The 18136-nt window shown below is 44.1% G+C and overlaps 1 pseudogene; it reads right to left on the bottom strand.

Annotated features, from left to right (window-relative positions):
• Positions 1-4942: 4942 nt before the first annotated feature.
• LOC102922525 (large ribosomal subunit protein uL13-like) lies at positions 4943-5615 on the bottom strand (annotated as a pseudogene).
• Between the last annotated feature and the right edge of the window lie 12521 nt (positions 5616-18136).

The raw sequence follows: 18136 nt of genomic DNA, 5'->3' as shown, positions 1-18136 counted from the left end.
TGACCCCAGATTAGACTACTAGCAATAATCCAGAGGGTGCCTGAACCAGCCTACTCCAGTAATCAGATTGGAGACTTAACTGTCATCATAGAGCCTTCATCCAATAACTGATGGAAGCAGATGCAGAGATCCACAGCCAAGCACCAGGCCGAGCTCCAGGAGTCCAGTCAAAGAGAGAGAAGAGGGATTCTATGAGCAAGGGGCATCAAGATCATGATGGAGAAACCTACAGAGACGGCCAGCCAAAATAGTGGGAACTCATGAACTGTGGACCAGCAGCTGTGGAGCCCCCATGGGACTGGACTAGACCCTCTGCATAGGCGAGACAGTTCTTTAACTTGGCCTGCTTAAGGGGCACCTGACAGTGGAATAGGATCCATCCCTGGTGAATGAGCAGGCTCTTTGGAGCCCACTACCTATGGTGGGACACCTTAACACAGCCTTAGTGCAGGGGGAGGGGCTTGAACCTACCTCAACTGAATGTACCAGACTCTGCTGACTCCCCATGGGAGGCTTTGCCTTGGAGGAGGTGGGGATAGGGAGTGAGTTGGGGGGCGGGAAGACTAGGGGGAGGGAGGAGGGAGGAGAGGGGGATCTGTGTTTGGTATGCAAAATGAATAGAGAATTTCTTAATAACAAAAAAAAAATTAAATAAAAAAAAAGCAGGGTGGCACACACCTTTAATATTCTGCACTCGGGAGGCAGAAGCAGGCAGATCTCTGTGAGTTCGAGGCCAGCCTGGTCTCCAAAGCGAGTTCCAGGAAAGGCGCAAAGCTACACAGAGGAGCCCTGTCTCGAAAAACAAACAAACAAACAAAAAGAGGCAGAGGCAGGCGGATCTCTGAGTTCAAGGCCAGCCTGGTCTATAGAGCAAGTTCCAGGACAGCCAGGGCTACACAGAGAAACCCTGTCCTGGAAAAAAAACAAAAACAAAACAGGCTGAACCAGTCAGTCAGCAAAGTTCCTCCAGGGTCTCTGCTTCAGCTGCTGCCCCCAGTTACTGCCCTGACTTCCCGAGTGATGGACTGGAAAGCGTTAGACGGAACAAGCTTTCTTTCTTTCCCAAGTTGCTTATGGTGCTCAGGGTGTGTTATCACAGCAATAGAAAACTAAGATAGAGAGGGGGGAAGACCTTCCGAAGAAATACATGCAGAAGCAAGCAATATGTCCTTACTAAGAGCACCCTGCCATGGCAGCCTTCTGCCACTAAAAGGTTGGTAAGAAATCAGATCTGAGGACACACTCATGGAAAGCAACATTCAACACAAACGGTCCCTGAGAGCAGACAGGGGAAGGGGACATTAGGTACGCTTATACTGATTATGTGGAAAGACAAATAAATGGTTCTATGCAAAGGCTGCTGAGAAACTGCATCTGTGGTAGTAAGGAACTCGTGCGACATTGAATTAACTTTTCTTTCTTTTTTCTTTTTTTTAGCTGCCAGAACCTTATTTATCCCATGCTGGCCTGAAACTTTGCCAGGGATTGAAAATGCGCACATCCCACCTCCAATCATCATTCTTTAAATGTTGGCATGGGGATTCTAAAACTCAGTATTTGCTATTAATACAATATAGAATTTATTATATATATATTAGATTTACCTATTTTATTTTATTTTATGTGAATGAGTGTTTTATCTTCATGTATGTATACCCTCTTCTGGACTACGTAAGCACCTGCACTCAAGTGCATGCACACACACACACACACACACACACACACACACACACACACACGCACGCACGCGCGCACATACACATACACCATTAAAAATAAAAATTAACAACTGGATGATGACAGTAAGCATCAGCAACTGGAAGACTCCTGGGAAATGGAAAACTATGCGCAGAGAAGAAGGTCCTGTGAGGGACTCACAAGCACCGGCACCTGTAGACTCTGGAGGCCTGGCAAGTCCACCATAGAGTCAGAATGTTCCTGTAGTGCATGGAAAACTCATAAGCACAGGCTTTAAGTGAACAAGTAACATGATACTGTGTGACTTTTTGTTTTGTTTTTGTTTTTGTTTTTCAAGACAGGGTTTCTCCATGTAGTTTTGGTGCCTGTCCTGGATCCCTCTCTCTCTCTGTAGACCAGGCTGGACTCAAACTCACAGAGATCCACCTGCCTCTGCCTCCCAAGTGCTGGGATTAAAGGCATGTGCCACCGCCCCCCGGCCTACTGCATGAATTTTAAGTCTATAATTCTGGCCATTTTGTTGGAACAGTGGCAGGAGCACAATTTGGGACACTACTGAGGGTTCTGGTGTGGTAATGGCCATGGAGAAAGTGTGGGCTGTGCATTGACTAATGGAGGGACAGTGGCTATTAAAGAATACATGCAAATTCACTATGAGAATGTGAGACTTCACTTTAATTTTAGGCACCAAAGTTTCTGATCTCAAATAGGAAATTAACTTTGCTCAAGAAAAAGGAAACATCACACACACACAATTGAAAGCAGAGAGAGATAGCATGAATAGATATGAAATGTAGTAGATCAAAATGTTTTGTGTTTATATCTACTTCTAAAAATTTTTAAACCACTTGACCGGTTAGCTCAGTTGGTTAGAGTGTGGTGCTGATAACGCTCTAGGTGCCAAGGTCGTGGGTTTGCTCCTCGTACTGGCCAGTTTTTCTCCCGGTCAGTGGTGGCACATGCCTTTAATCCCAGCACTTGGGAGGCAGAGGCAGGCAGATCTTTGTGAGTTCGAGGCCAGCCTGGTCTACAGAGCGAGATCCAGGAAAGGCGCAAAACTACACAGAGAAACCTTGTCTCAAAAAAAAAAAAAAAAAAGAAAAAAAGAAAGAAAGAAAGAAAATATTTTAGGAGAGAAGCTTGTGGTAGTTTGTTTTTTGTTTGTTGCTGTTTTGTTTTGGGGGGTGTTTTGTTTGTTGTTTATTGTTTTGAGAAAGGGTTTCTCTGTGTAGCCATGGCTGTCCTGGGACTCACTCTGCAGACCAGGCTGACTTCAAACTCAGAGATCCACCTGCCTCTGCCTCCTGAGTGCTGGTATTAAAGGTGTGAGCCACCACTGCCTAGTAGCACTTGTGGTTTGGATGAGAATGGCCCTCATAGGTTCACATATTTGAAAGTTTGGTTCCCAGTTGGTGGAACTGTTTGAGAAGGATTAGGAGGTGTGGCCTTGTTGGAGGAAGTGTGTCACTGAGGGTGGGCTTTGAGGTTTCAAAAGCCAACATCATTGCCATTTCTCTCCCTCTCTCTCTCTGCCTCCTATTTGTGAGTCATAATGTAAGCTCCCAGCTCCACTGCCATGTTTGCCTGCCTGCTGCCATGTTCCCAGCATAATGGTCATGGACTCTACTGCCCTTTGGAACCATAATCCCCCAATTAAATACCCTGGTGTTCCTTGACAGCAATAGAGAAGTAACTAAAACAAAGCTAAACTTCAAGATAAAGAATATTACTTTGATGGCAGGGAAGATGGCTTAGTTAGTATAGTGCCTGTATGCAAGCCAGAGCCTGAATTCAGATACCTAGGAACCATATGAAGAGTCAGGCATAAGGGGACATGGTTGGTTGGTTGGTTGGTTGGTTGGTTGGTTGGTTGGTTGGTTTTGTTTATGTTTTATTTATTTTTTTGTTTGTTTGATTGGTTGGTTTTTTTGAGACAGGGTTTCTCTGTGTAGTTTTGGTGCCTGTCCTGGATCTTGCTCTGTAAAGCAGGCTGGCCACAAACTCACAGAGATTCACTTGGCTCTGCCTCCCAAGTGCTGGGATTAAAGGCATATGCCACCACTGCCTGTTTTTGGTTGGTTGGTTGGGTTTTTTATTTGTTTGTTTGTTTGTTTTGTTTGTTCTTCTGGGTTTGGGTTATCTCACTCAGGATGGTATTTTCTAGTTCCATCCATTTGCCTGCAAATTTCATGCTGTCATTGTTTTTCTCTGCTGAGTAGTACTCCATTGTGTATATGTACCACATTTTCTTAATCCATTCTTCAGTTGACAGGCATCTAGGTTGTTTCCAGGTTCTGACTATTACAAATAGTGCTGCTATGAACATAGTTGAGCATGTATCTTTGTGGTATGATTGAACATTCCTTGGGTATATGCCCAAGAGTGGTATGGCTGGGTCTTGAGGAAGATCAATTCCCAATTTTCTGAGAAACCACCATACTGATTTCCACAGTGGTTGTACAAGTTTGCATTCCCACCAACAGTGGAGAAGTGTTCCCTTTGCTCCACATCCAACATAGACTGTCATTAGTGTTTTTGATCTTAGCCATTCTGACAGGTGTCAGGTGGTATCTCAGAGTCATTTTGATTTGCATTTCTCTGATGATTAAGGATGTTGAGCATTTCTTTAAACATCTTTCAGCCCTTTGTGATTCTTCTTTTGAGAATTCTGTTTAGCTCTTTAGCCCATTTTTTAATTGGATTATTCAATATTTTAATGTGTAGTTTCTTGAGTTCTTTATATACTTTGGAGATCAGTCCTCTGTCAGATGTGGGGTTGGTGAAGGTCTTTTAATATTTAATAAAAAAAAATCTTATAAATAAATATTGAAAGAATCCTAGATGTGAATATCAAAAGAAAAGTAGCCTAGGAAACTATGTCTACAAGGCTACTTAATGGTTCCCACTTGCCTACAGGTCAATTTCCAAAGGCAAACACCTTTAAACCCAGCACTCAGAAAACAGAGGCAGGCGATCTCCAGGTTCGAGGACAGCCAGGTCTATATAACAAACTTTATTTATCTTTTTTTGTTTGTTTGTTTTGTTTTGTTTTGTTTTTCAAGGCAGGGTTTCTCTGAAGCTTTGGTGCCTGTCCTGGATCTCGCTCTTTAGACCAGAGATCCGCCTGGCTCTGCCTCCCGAGTGCTGGCATTAAAGGCGTGCGCCACCGCCGCCGCCGCCGCCGCCACCACCACCACCACCATGTACAAGCTTTATTTATAATGTTCTCCACGTCTGTGCTATATTTTGAAGCAAATAGTCTTTATTGGGCTCACACCAGGAGTCCATTGGTCTTGAGGACCTCTGTGAACTTGCTGATTTTCTTCTCCATGTTTTTTTTTTTTAATATTATATATTTATTATGTATACAGTATTCTGTTTTGCATGTATCCCTGCAGGCCAGAAGAGGGAGCCAGTATCATTACAGACAGTTGTGAACCACCATGTGGGTGCTGGGAACTGAACTCAGGTCCTCAGGAAGAACAGCCAGTGTTCTTAACCTCTGAGCCATCTCTCCAGCCCCTTCTCCACGTTCTTTTCTGCCTGTTTCCGTGGCCTCAAGAGCTGCTGCTTCTTCCGATAGTGGATCTTGGCCTTTTCCTTCCGTTTCTCCTCCAGAGTGGCTGTTACTGCCTGGTGCTTCCACCCGACCTCATGAGCCAGACGTCCCAGGTAAGCAAACCTTCTGGTAGGCTCCAGCCGCACAACCTTGAGGGCGGCAGGGACCACCATCCGTTTTTTTCTTGTCACAGGGTGGAGGGATTCCATCCCACACCTTTGAGGCGTCCCAAGGCAGCCTGGCCTCGCTTGGTCTTGGGGGGCAGCATGCTTCGTACAGTGTGCCCAAAAAATGCGGCTCGGGCTCGGAAGTGGAAGGGGCCTCGAGATGGGTTGCTCTTCATCCGCTTTCGGAGAAATGCCAGGCGCTTTAACTTGTTTCTGTAGAAATTTCCAGAAATGTGGATGCCCTCACAGCGCACAACCACCACCTTCTGGCCAGTAGTACCTGCTTGGCCACAACGGCTGCCGGGCGGCCCAGGAGACGGCCGCGGCCATCCAGCGCTCGAACCTGCCCCTTCGCCACCTTCGGCAGCCGCCTGGGAAAGTTCAAGTTTTTTTGGTTTTGGTTTTGGTTTGGTTTTGTTTTTCGAGACAGGGTTTCTCTGTGTAGTTTTGGTGCCTGTCCTGGAGCTCGCTCTATAGGCCAGGCTGGCCTCGAACTCACAGAGATCCTCCTTCCTCTGCCCCGAAGTGCTTTTAAGGGTTTCTCTTTTTAAAAATATTTTTAAGTGGGTATCTCTGTTTACCTACATGTTCTACATGCATGTCTGGTACACAGAGGCCAAAAAAGAGCATTCGATCTAAAATTGAAGTTAAAAATGTTTGTGAGTCAGCTGTGCAGTAGTGGTGCATGCCTTTAATCCCAACACTCAGGAGGAGGTAGAGGCAGGAGGATCTCTGTGAGTTCAAGGCCAGCCTGGTCTACAGAATGAGTTCCAGGACAGCCAGGGCTGTTACACAGAGAAACCCTGTCTCAAAAATAAATAAATAAATAAATAAATAAATAAATAAATAAATAAATAAATAAATAAGGAGGGAGGGAGGAAGGAAGGAAGGAAGGAAGGAAGGAAGGAAAAGAGAGAGAGAAGGGAGGGAAGCAGAGAAAAGAAAAAGAACAAAAAGGGGGAGAATGGAGGGAAAAAAAAAGGAAAAGGTGATCACACCTAAGGTTGTCTCCACATGCAAAGGAACCCTGTGAGCAACCATACCTTTGAAAACGAAACCCAAATTTACTCTGGTGCATTTCCAGCTAATGAGGCTGCATCGTTATGCAATGCATGGCCTGAACTGAGCGGCAGCCTGCTTGTTCTGGCGTGTCAGCATCAAGCCCTCTTACTCTCCCAGGGCTGTTTCTGGCCTGGAGGTGTGCTGGGTTCAATCCAGGCTCCCTGACTCATGGTCGTTCTCTCCTCTCAGGTCCTCTGTGACTGCTCAGTTTTAGACATTCAAATCCATCCATAGGATGTCTGATGTATCCTCCTTCTGATATCCCCTGGAGGAATCACTGTCCCCCTAAAACTCACAACTGGCTTTGAGGCTGGTGAGGGTGGTGCTTGTCTGATGGTAAGACAGCCAGTATCTTTTACCAGAGCTACCTGGTCTACCTTGTGGATGAGGCTTCTGCTTCCCTTCACCCTTGTGGGAAGCCCTCTGGCTGGAGCTGTGTTCCGTTTTGCTGTCTTTCTGCGTGTTGTTGCCTCTCTCCCCCTCTCTCTCTCTCTCTCTCTCTCTCTCTCTCTCTCTGTCTTTCTCTGTCTCTCTCTCTCTGTCTCTCTCTGTCTCTGTCTCTCTCTGTCTGTCTCTCTCTCTCTCTCACACACACACACACACTTGGCAGTTGTTTTACAGTGCCCTTGTGAATTTCCAGAGCTCTTCCTTCTTCTCTGTCTGGAATAGAGTCTTTTCTTCGACTTTACTGGCTGTTCTTCTTAATACTTGGCGGAAGCTTCCAGTTCACCGTCTTTTTTTGGCAATGTGTGCTTTTTATTCTCCATTTTATTAATTATTCATTATTATTTTTTTTTTTAAGAATAGTTCTCACTCTTTAGTCAAGGATGGCCTGGTGTTCGCTCTGTTGCCCAATCTTGCCTCATCAGCCTCCCGGGTGTTGGGATCACAGGTGTGTGCTACCAAGCCTGGCAAACTGTCTTTTTTTTTTTTTTTTTTTTTTTTTTTTTTTTTTGGTTTTTCAAGACAGGGTTTCTCTGTGTAGCTTTGGTACCTGTCCTGGAACTGGCTCTGTAGCCCAGGCTGGCCTCGAACTCACAGAGATCTGCCTGCCTCTGCCTCCCGAGTGCTGGGATTAAAGGTGTGCGCCACCATCACCCAGCACAAACTGTCTTTTATTGAGACTTTTGTTAGCAAATTCAAAACAAACTTCCATGAAGTTGATTTCACCCATTTTTAATGGCTACCATTTGTGTCTGTTGTCCACCTTATTTAAGAACTCTTTCCATCTTCTAGTATAAAAAAAATCTTTCTCTCATGCTTACTCCCGTGTCCTCAGATTGAACCTAGAGTCTCATATGAGGTAGGCAAGGGCTCAACCACTGATACATACTCCCAGCTCTCACTACCTTTTATTCTGACACCTGACCTCAGTTGTTCAGTGTGTCCTTGAACCTGTGAGCCTCTTGCCACAGCCTACTGAGGGAGGACATTCAACTAGGGGCTTGCACACGCAAAGCACAAGCTGCACCACTAAACTATACCTTCAGTTCCACACTAATATTTCCCGTTTTCAGACAGGTTGGCCTCAAACTCAGTATGTAGGGTGGAATGGTCTTGAACTTCTGAACCTCCTGCCTCCACCCCCCTCCAGGCTTCTGGGATCGCAGGCACAGTTTATTTGGTGTTGGAGACTGAACCAAGATCTTCATGAATGTTAGGCAAGTACTCTGCCCCTGAGCCACATCCTCAGCCACAGGAGTAGAACATTTTAAACAAAATTGTGGAGGCTTAAAATTCTTCTGAAATTGATGTTGTGGGGAATTAAGCCACTATCCTGTGCCATTGTATCAAATCAACAAACATATGGTTTGTCTTTTTTTCTAGAGGCTTTGTATGAAGAAGGTGGCTGAAGGGGACTCCATTCCAGACATGGGCACAAACCACACCCAAACATCTGTTTTCACAGAGATCCTTTTTTACGGGGAAGAAAAGCTAAAGTGGCTGCTTTCTGACTCAGGCAGAAAAACAGCAGCAAATGACCTTGCACGTATCATTCTTAAAAGGAGAAGAAGGAACCAGTCGGTGGTGGCGCAGGCCTTTAATCCCAGCAGTTAGGAGGCAGAGGCAGGCGGATCTCTGTGAATTCCAGGACAGCCAAAGCTACACACAGAGAAACCCTGTACCTCCAAGACAGGATCTTTGTAGATGTAACCAACTGTCTTATTAAAATAAGAAACACAGAACCAATGTAAAAGAGAAAGCCGAGAGGTCAGAGCTCAGAGCTAAAATCTTACCTCCTGCGGTGCTCCTAGCTTCCCCGAAAGAGAGCTACTTCCTTTGTGTCTGTCTTTAAATAGTCTTTCTGTTCTGCCTTCTCATTGGTTGTAAACCCACACACATGACTGCCTCATCATTGCCTGTAAGTACCGCCCTCCAGGTCTTAAAGGCGTATCTCTCCAATGCTGGCTGTATCCCTGAACACACAGAGATCTACCTAGCTCTTCTACCAAGTGCTGGGATTAAAGGCGTGTGCCGCCGCCGCCGCCGCCGCCGCCGCCGCCGCCGCCGCCGCCGCCACCGCCACCGCCGCCACCACCACCACCACATTCTTGCTATGGCTCTAGTAGCTCTGACCCCCGGGCAACTTTATTTATTAACATGCAATGAAAATAACATTTCAGTACAAATAAAATACCACCATAGATCTTTCTTTCTTTCCTTCTTTCTTTTTTTTAATTAAATTTTCTACTCACCCTACATACTACCCACAGATCCCACCTCCTCCCTCCTCCCACCCACCCCCCAAGCCCTCCTTCCCAAGCCACCCCACATCCTCCAAATCAAGAGGTTGCAGTCTGGCCATCCCTTGCCCTACATCTAGTATCCACTTATGAGTGAGTACATACCATGTTTGTCCTTCTGAATCTGGGTTACCTCACTCAGGATGATATTTTCTAGTTCCATCCATTTGCCTGCATGATATCATTTTTATTTAATGCTGAGTAGTACTCCATTATGTATATGTGCCACATTTTCTTTATCCATTCTTCAGCTGAGGGGCATCTAGGTTGTTTCCAGGTTCTTGCTGTTACAAATAATGCTGGTATAAACATAGTTGAGCAAGTGTCCTTGTGGTAAGATTGAGCATTCCTTGGGTATATGACCAAGAGTGGTATAGCTGGGTCTTGAGGAAGATTGATTCCCAATTTTCTGAGAAACCGCCATACTGATTTCCAGAGTGGCTGTAGAAGTTTGAATTCCCACCAACAGTGGAGGAGTGTTCCCCTTGCTCCACGTCCTCTCCAATGTAAGCTGTCTTCAGTGTTTTTGATCTTAGCCCTTCTGACAGGTGTAAGATGGTATCTCAGAGTCATTATTATTATTTATTATTATTTTTATTTTATTATATTTATTTATTTATTTAAGTTTTTTCAAGACAGGGTTTCTCTGTGTAGTTTTGGTGCCTGTCCTGGATCTCACTCTGTAGACCAGGCTGGCCTCAAACTCACAGAGATCCGCCTGGCTCTGCCTCCCGAGTGCTGGGATTAAAGGTGTGTACCACTACCACCCGGCTTCTTATTGATTTTAAATGTATTTCAATATTTTGATTGGTTTCACGTGGTTCCTGTTATAGCAACTTGCTTTTCTTCCTTGGATGGCACTGAGAATTGAGATTTCACAAGTAGGCTCCTCAATGACAAGAGCTCTTCATAAAACTGAAGCAACAGCTAAACCCACAGAGGAGTAAGTCACAGTACAGAAGCACAGGAAGTAAGAAAAAGCAAGGTAATATGACTCCTCCACATGATCAGAACTTCTCAACTACTGAACTCAAAGATACTAAAATAGATAAAGTGCAAGAAGAGATTAAACATTTACTAGAAAAAAAATGACCAGTAACCTCAAAGAGGCAGATGAATTCAATCCCGGACCCAGGAAGGAAAGGTAGTAACAGAAGAGGGAAAAAGTCAGAAGATGGGTGAGAAATATGGACCAAAAAGTCAGCAACATGGAAGAAAAGAATTGATAGAAGACTGGAATTATGAAGAAAAATAGAAATATTGGAAATGAAAACTCAATGAATCAAAAGAAAAAAATACACCGAAAAGAATTACCAATAGTCTTGACCAAGCAGAAGAATATCAGGTATGGAGGGTAAAGCCAAAGAAATACTACATTCAGCCAGGAGGTGGTGCCTTTAATCCCAGCTCTTGAGAGACAGATGGATCTCTGTGAGTTCGAGGCCAGCCTGGTCTACAAATCAAGTAACAGGACAGACTCCAAAGCTACTCAGAGAAACCCTGTCTCAAAAAAATCGAAAAAAAAAAAAAAAAAGAAAGAAGGAAAGAAAGAAAGAAAAGAAAGAAATACTACATTCAAACATCAACAAAAGAAAAATGTTTGTGTATCATCATAGCTTCCAGGACTCTGGCGTATGATCAAGAGACCAAACTTAAGGGTCCAAAGGATAGAAAGGGAGCTGAAATAAAAACCTAAGATTTAGAGAATCTATTCAATGAAATTATAGCAGGAGATCTCTCAAATCTAGAGAAAGAAATGGATATCTGAACACAAAAGACATTTAGAACCGCAAATATACATGACCAGAGATGGGCGGGATGTAGTGAAATAAGAATGCTTATATACACTGCTTTTGAAAATGTTAACTACTGAAGCTATGATAGAAATTAGTTGGAGGTTTCTCAAAAACTAAAACTAAACCAGGCATGGTGACATGTATCTGTAGTCCTAGCACTAGGAAGCTGAAGACAAAGCAATCAATAATTCAAGCTCAAGCTTGGCTACATAGTAAGTTTGAGTCCAGCCTGTGTTACACAACACCCTGTATCAAAAATACAAAACAAAAACCTAAAAGTAGTAATACCATAGGACACAGTTATAGACCCCCTGGTACATACCTGAAGATTCCAGATCTACAGACCACATGAACATCCAAGTTAGCTGCTGTACTAGTTTCACTAGTTAGGAAGCTGGACCAGCCCAGATGTCTGCAAACAGATGAGTGGATGAAGAAAATATGGTTTACAAAGGGGAATGTTTTTCAGCCATAAAGGAAAATGAAGTCATGGGTTTTCAGGAAAACGGATGGGACTGGAAATAATCATGTCAAAGTGACATAAGCCAGACTCTCAACAACAGATACCATATTTTTTCTCATATATATCTTGATGTGTGTGTGTGTGTGTGTGTGTGTGTGTGTGTGTGTGTGTGTATGATGAAAGTAGAAAGGAGACCATGAAAGAGGAGAAAGATGCCCTAACAGGGAAGGGATAAAGGGAGAAATTATTCACATGACATGAAGTTAGAAGAGAGGATGATTTCAGAGGAGGAAGAGAACCGCATAAGAGTGGACAGGGGTGAAGAGGAGGGCAGTATGGGGAGGGGAATGAATAGGAAAGAAGGCTAATGATACTAATGTATGGAAATGTCATAATAAAACCTAAAATATTGTACATTAATTTGAAAAAAAAAATTTTAAACCCAGAGATTGGAAAGTCTTAGAGTAAGGAAGATCAGAAGTTCAAGTTCATCCTCAACCACACAGTATGTTCAAGGTCAGCCTGCCCTAAATGAGAGTGTCTCAGAAGAAAAACAGGGCTAGTGAGATAGCTCCACAGTTAAGAGCACTTTCTGCTTAATCATGAGAACCGAAGTTCAGATCCCAAACCTCATGTCAGGTTGCTCACAAATACCTGTTATCTAGCTCCAGAGGATTGGATGCCTTCTTGTGTCTTCCTTGGACATTGGGGGTGGGCCCAAAACAGCTTGACCACACAGGTGCCATGACAGGCTTAGAGGCCCAGACACAGTTTCTGTGACAGGCTTCCTGGCAGGCAATACCTGTAAAAGCCACAAGTTGACCCAACCCAGAGAGGGCCTGTACCTAAGGGGAAGTACCTGACATTCTAAACATTCCCCGCACCCCTAGACAAATGTCAGCCAATCAGGGTCGTGAACCCTGGAAATCTCCTTACCCCAACCTCTGATACGGAAAAAAAAAAAAAAAAAAAACCCACCCTGTCTGGGCTAGGGGATCTCTGCTCTCACCATTGTATCTGACGGACAAAGAGACCAAGCTCCAAGCTTGAAATAAAGGCTCTTTTTTATATACGTGATTCAGTGTCTGTGGTGGTCTTTGGGGTGGGGGGTGGTCCCTGTGATCTGGGCATAACATTAAACACACACACACACACACACAAACAGACACACATGATCACACACATGATAAAAGAAATATTTTTTTTAATTGAACAAAGAAAGTATAAATTAGAGTTGCAGATGTAATTCAGTGGTTAAACTCTTGCCAAGACTATAACGGGTAAGGTGTGGTAGTGCAATGCCTTTAATGCTGGCACTCCCTGTCTGTGCAGTTCTGGGAAGTCAGGGATACCTAGTGCAATTCTGTCTTTAAAACAGAAAAAAGGAAGGAAGAGAGAGAGGGGGAGGGGAGGGAGGGAGGGAAAGGAAAAGGGAAAGGGAAAGGTCTGTTGCAGGGTCTGTAAGGACTTGAGGAGGTAGTGGTAATTTTTGCCTTAGGAACATCTCTGAGCTTAGGGAGGATTGGGGAAGGTCTCCCAAACATAATTTCAAATGAGGTGACACTTTTTTGTTTGTTTATTTGTGTTTGAGACAGGGTTTCTCTGTGTAGTTTTGGTGCCTGTCCTGGATCTCACTCTGTAGACCAGGCTGGCCTGGAACTCACAAGATGTACCCAAATCACAACCTTGGTTCTTTCTGCTTCCTGTTTCTCCTCCCCCTCCATCCCCAAACATTTTGCTGCCCTGCCCCCAACTACCCTCCAACCTCTACTCAAACCATTTCCTGGCCTGTGGCACTTTCAACCAATCAGACTTCTCCATATACATTCAAATTAACCAACCAGATTCATCTCAAGTCAATGCCTAATTTACATACAAGGGGACTAAATCGACCTTTTATTCAGGAGGTAAAAGAACTTTTGATCCCAGGGTATTATTTGGCAACTCATACTTTTTGTTGTTTGTTTTTTAACTCTTATTATTCTTATGTGTGTGAGTATTTTACATATACACACGTATATGAACCATATTCGTACCTGGTGCCAGGCGAAGTCAGAAGAGGGCTTTGGGTCCCCCGGAACTGGAGCTAGGGATGGTTGTGAGCCACTGTGTGGGCACTGAGAATGGAATTTGGTCCTCTGCAAGAACAGCAAATTCGCTTAACCACTGAGTCCGCTCTCCAGCTCCTTGGTAACTCACTTTTAAGATTCTTTGCTTGCTTGTCCCGCTGTTCTCACCGTCATTACCTTGCTGTTCAGAAGACAGCAAACGGGCCTCTGACGCAAGGGAACCCGTGACGAAGAAGATTTTTTTAAATTAGACGTAGCCAAGTGCGGTTGTGTCCCAGCTGCTCAGGAGGCTGAGGCAAAAAACGATCTTCCGGCCTGAGGATCACGACCTCAGTACGGGCAGCACAGCGAGTCTGAAGGTGTAGTTGAGTCGATAGGGCACTGGTCTAGTCCTAGACTGCGTCCCAGTACCGCAGAAAAGCAGCCGTGACACCCATAAATAATCCCGGCACTTGGGAGGTGGAGGCAGAGGAGCAGTTGAAGAATAGTTTCAACTACTTGGTTTATTTATTTATTTATTTATTTATTTATTTATTTATTTATTTATTTATTTATTTTTTCATGAATTAAGTGTTGGCTATTCAGGCCACCTTGGGCAGCAGGACAGGTTTCCCTGCCCGGCTCAGACTCCTTGTAAGCCCCGCCCCTGGAGACCTCCCCAGCCAGCCTGAAGGTTTTGACCCCTTTAGGCCCTGACCCTGAGGAGCTCCACAAGCCAAGCCCCGCCTCGCAGGCTTCCGTCTGTCCTGGGGGCGGGGGAATGGCTAGGCCAGGCCCCCCAGAATTCCCTAATGGCCGTTCCAGTTCCTCCACCCACTCAGGAGAGTGGTCAGGCCCCATTTTTTTTTTTGGGGGGGGGGGGCAGATCCTATATAAATCCTGTCTTCTGCTCAGTTCTCTGCTGCTTCTCCCCCTAGCAGAGGCAGCCACCCTCCTGGGGTTTTCCCTCCCAATAAATCTCTTCTGTGAGGTGTGTTGTACTGTATGACTTTGTGGTAATCCTTGGATCCCAATTACCAAGATACCTTTCCATCCCAGCTGTAACACAGTAAGGAAACCCGCAACCAAACTCAGTGACCTAAGATCCAACCAGCAGACACATGCGGACACCTGCACACAAATGTCATTAATACCGGCACTCGGGAGGCAGAGGTAGGTGGCTCTCTGGAATTTGAGACCATCCTGATCTACATAGAGAGTTCTAGGACAGCCAAGGAGAGATAGAGAGAGAGAGACCCAGTCTCAAAAAAAAAAAAAAAAAAAAAAAAAGAAAGAGAAAAAGAAAGGAAAAATAATAAATAAATTAAACATATACAAAATGCAAAAGTGACTCAAAAAAGGCAGAAGATTTAGATTTCTAAAATTCACAAATGAAAACAGGCAACTCAGCATGATCCTTATGGAAATAAAATGGATTAAACAAAGATTGCTACGCAAATACATTAGGTAACTCTCATGAAATGGACAAATTTCTAAGATCATGAAGCCCAGATTGGCCTCAAACTTCCTGTGTAACTAACGATGTCCTTGAACTCCTGATGGTTCTGTCTCTACCCCCCAAGTGCTGTGATTACAGGCATGTGCCACCATGCCTGACAAATATCATCTTGATTTCTTCCTTTCAATTCTTTGGGTATATATCTCATGGAGTAGAAATGCTGGTTTATAAGTCAGTTCTACATTTAAATTTTTGAGGAATTATCAAACTGTATTCCACAATGACTACACTGTGTTACAATCCTCACCCAGGACTTATAAGGGGCAAAGAGCAACTTTATTTATTTTTAAAGGATGCAGATGTCTTTTTATCATTTTGATTTATTTACTTTATTTTATGTGTATGAGTGTTTTGCCTGCGCTGTATGTCTGTACGCCACATATGTGCCCTTAAACTCTGGAGGCCAGGAGAAGTGTGTCACATCCCCTGGACGTGAAGCTACCCAGGTTGTGAGCCTGGGTGCTAGGGATGAAAACCTGGCCCTCTGGAAGAGCAGTAAGTGCTCTTGACCTCTGAGCCATCTCTCCAGTCCTCTTCAGAGCAATCTTTAGTATTTATTGATCATTTATTTTCCTTTCTCAGAAAAAAAAACATTTAATGTATTTACCTTGTTTTCATTTATTTGTTTCTTAGCTGGTTTTGTTTGGTTGATTTTGGTGTGTGTGTGTTACTTTTTGAGGCAGGTCATGTCCTCTGGCTTGGCTTTCAACTTATTACATAGCTGACGCTGAGTTTTGGATCATAATGACTGCCTTTGCCTCCCGAGACTACAAACATGGGCTATCCTTGCCAGTTTGTGCAGTGCTGGACATCCAACTGACGGTTTGTGTGAACTAAGTAATGGCCAGAAGGTGGTGGCACACGCCTTTAATCCCAGCACTCGGAAGGCAGGCCGATCTCTCTGAGTTCGAGGCCAGCCTGGTCTACAGAGCGAGTTCCAGGATAGCCAGAGCTACACAGGAAAATTCTGTCAAAAAAAAAAAAAAATTAAGTAATTACTTTACAGACCTTGTCTCAAAAAAAAAAAAAAAAATTATGTGAGCTAGGCGATAGTGGCGCACACCTTTAATCCCAGCGCTCAGGATACAGAGACAGGCAGATCTCTGTGAGTTTGAGGCCAACCTGGTCTACAGAGTGAGTTCCAGGACAGACAAATCCTGTTTCCAAAACAAACAAACAAAAAAAACCCCATAAAACTGTGTGGTGTTCAAAAGGAGATAACTGTAATCCTTTTCTAACGTTTTAACTCTATGACTTCTGACTAGGACTTGCATTGTTATGTTCAATAACATGGAAATGGCCGGGCGGTGGTGGCGCACACCTTTAATCCCAGCACTTGGGAGGCAGAGGCAGGCGGATCTCTGTGAGTTCGAGGCCAGCCTGGGCTACCAAGTGAGTTCCAGGAAAGGCGCAAAGCTACACAGAGAAACCCTGTCTCGAAAAAACGGGGGAAAAAAAAAAAAAAAAAAAAACACATGGAAATGTAGACATCCTGATCTTAGTCCTTCCAAGGTTATTCATTGTTAGGTTGCACACAGGTAACCAATTTTTGCGTGTTGATTTTGTGTTCTACTTTGCTGATATCGTCTACCGTTATTACTGATTTCAGAGAAAAGTGTTAGAATCACAATTGAATATGCTATTAGCTGTGAGTTTCTCATGTTACCTTTATTACATCATGATCATGTCCTTCTATTCCCAGTATACTGAGTGGCTTTTTTGTTTGTTTTTTCAAGACAGGGTTTCTTTGTGAATCCTTGACTATCCTGGCACTCACTCTGTAGACCAGGCTGGCCTTGATTTCACAGAGATCCATCTTCCTCTGCCTCCTGAGTGCTGGGATTAAAGGCATGTACGACCATGCCTGGTTGGAGTGGCTTCTTAAATCATTTTTTTTTTTAATTGAGTTTTCTCAAAGCTTTTTCTCTATCAATGCAGATTACAGCGTATATACCTTCTGTTAATGTGGTGTTTTGTCCTTTTTTTTTTTTTTTTTAAAGACAAGATCTCTCCAAGTAGCCTTAGCTGCCCTGGAGCACTGTTTGTAGTCCAAGTTGGCCTTAAACTCATAGAGATCTACCTGCCTCTGCCTCCAAGTGCTGATTAAAGGTATGTGTCACAATGCCTGGCTTATACTCATTTTCATATGCTGAACCATCCTTGCATTCCAAGAATTAGTGTCACTTATTCTTTTTTAAAGATCTTTTTTAGGAGGGCTGGAGGGATGGCTCAGCAGTTAAGAGCACTGGCTGTTCTTCCAGATGACCTGGGTTCAGTTCTCAGCACCTACATGGCAACTCACAACTGTCTGTAACCCCTGTTCCAGGGGATCAGACTCCCTCACACAGACATACATTGGGACAAAACACCAGTGTGCATAAAATTTTAAAAAAATTTAATATTTTTTAGGTTCACTTTATGTCTTAGGGTTTGCTTTGCTGTGAAGAGACACCATGACCATGGCAATTCTTTTTTTAAAAAAAACTTTTTATTGATTCTTTGTGAATTTCACATAATGCACCCCAATCTCACTCATCTCCCCATCCCTTCATATCTATACTCTGCCTTTGCAACCTCCTCCCAAAAAGAAAACAATTTAAAAAAACAAAACAAAACAAAAAACAAAAACAAAAAAAACACCTCTCTATGGAAGCTTGGTGTGTCATGATGTCACCCAATATACTTTTTGCCCAAACAGCCTTGCTTGCAAATGTTCATTGCAAAGAGTCATTGGTGCGGTTTGAGGACACTGGCTTCTGCTACACCATCGAATCTGGATCCTCTCCAGGACTCCTCTCAGACATCCTGTTGTTGCCCTGTGTCATGGAGTTCCTGTGGCTATGGATCTGCAGGACTTGCCCTTTCTTGTGCTCCAGCAGTTCGTACATGGATTAAATGTTGGGCTGGGCCAACTCAAAGCCCTGGATCTGGGCCTGGGTGGCAGTTGAATTGGTCAGCCCATCCTCTCTCCGGTGCTGGTGCCGCCAGGGCCAGCTCTCCAGCTTTGCCCAGCTTCTGCCTGCAGGAGCTGGCAAGGGGCAGCACAGGCTCTCCTGCCTTCAGCCGGATCTCCCATACCC

The sequence above is a fragment of the Peromyscus maniculatus genome, chromosome 9, assembly GCF_049852395.1.
Source record: "Peromyscus maniculatus bairdii isolate BWxNUB_F1_BW_parent chromosome 9, HU_Pman_BW_mat_3.1, whole genome shotgun sequence".
NCBI classification, from domain to species: Eukaryota; Metazoa; Chordata; class Mammalia; order Rodentia; family Cricetidae; genus Peromyscus; species Peromyscus maniculatus.
This window is presented reverse-complemented; position numbering and strand designations above follow the sequence as displayed.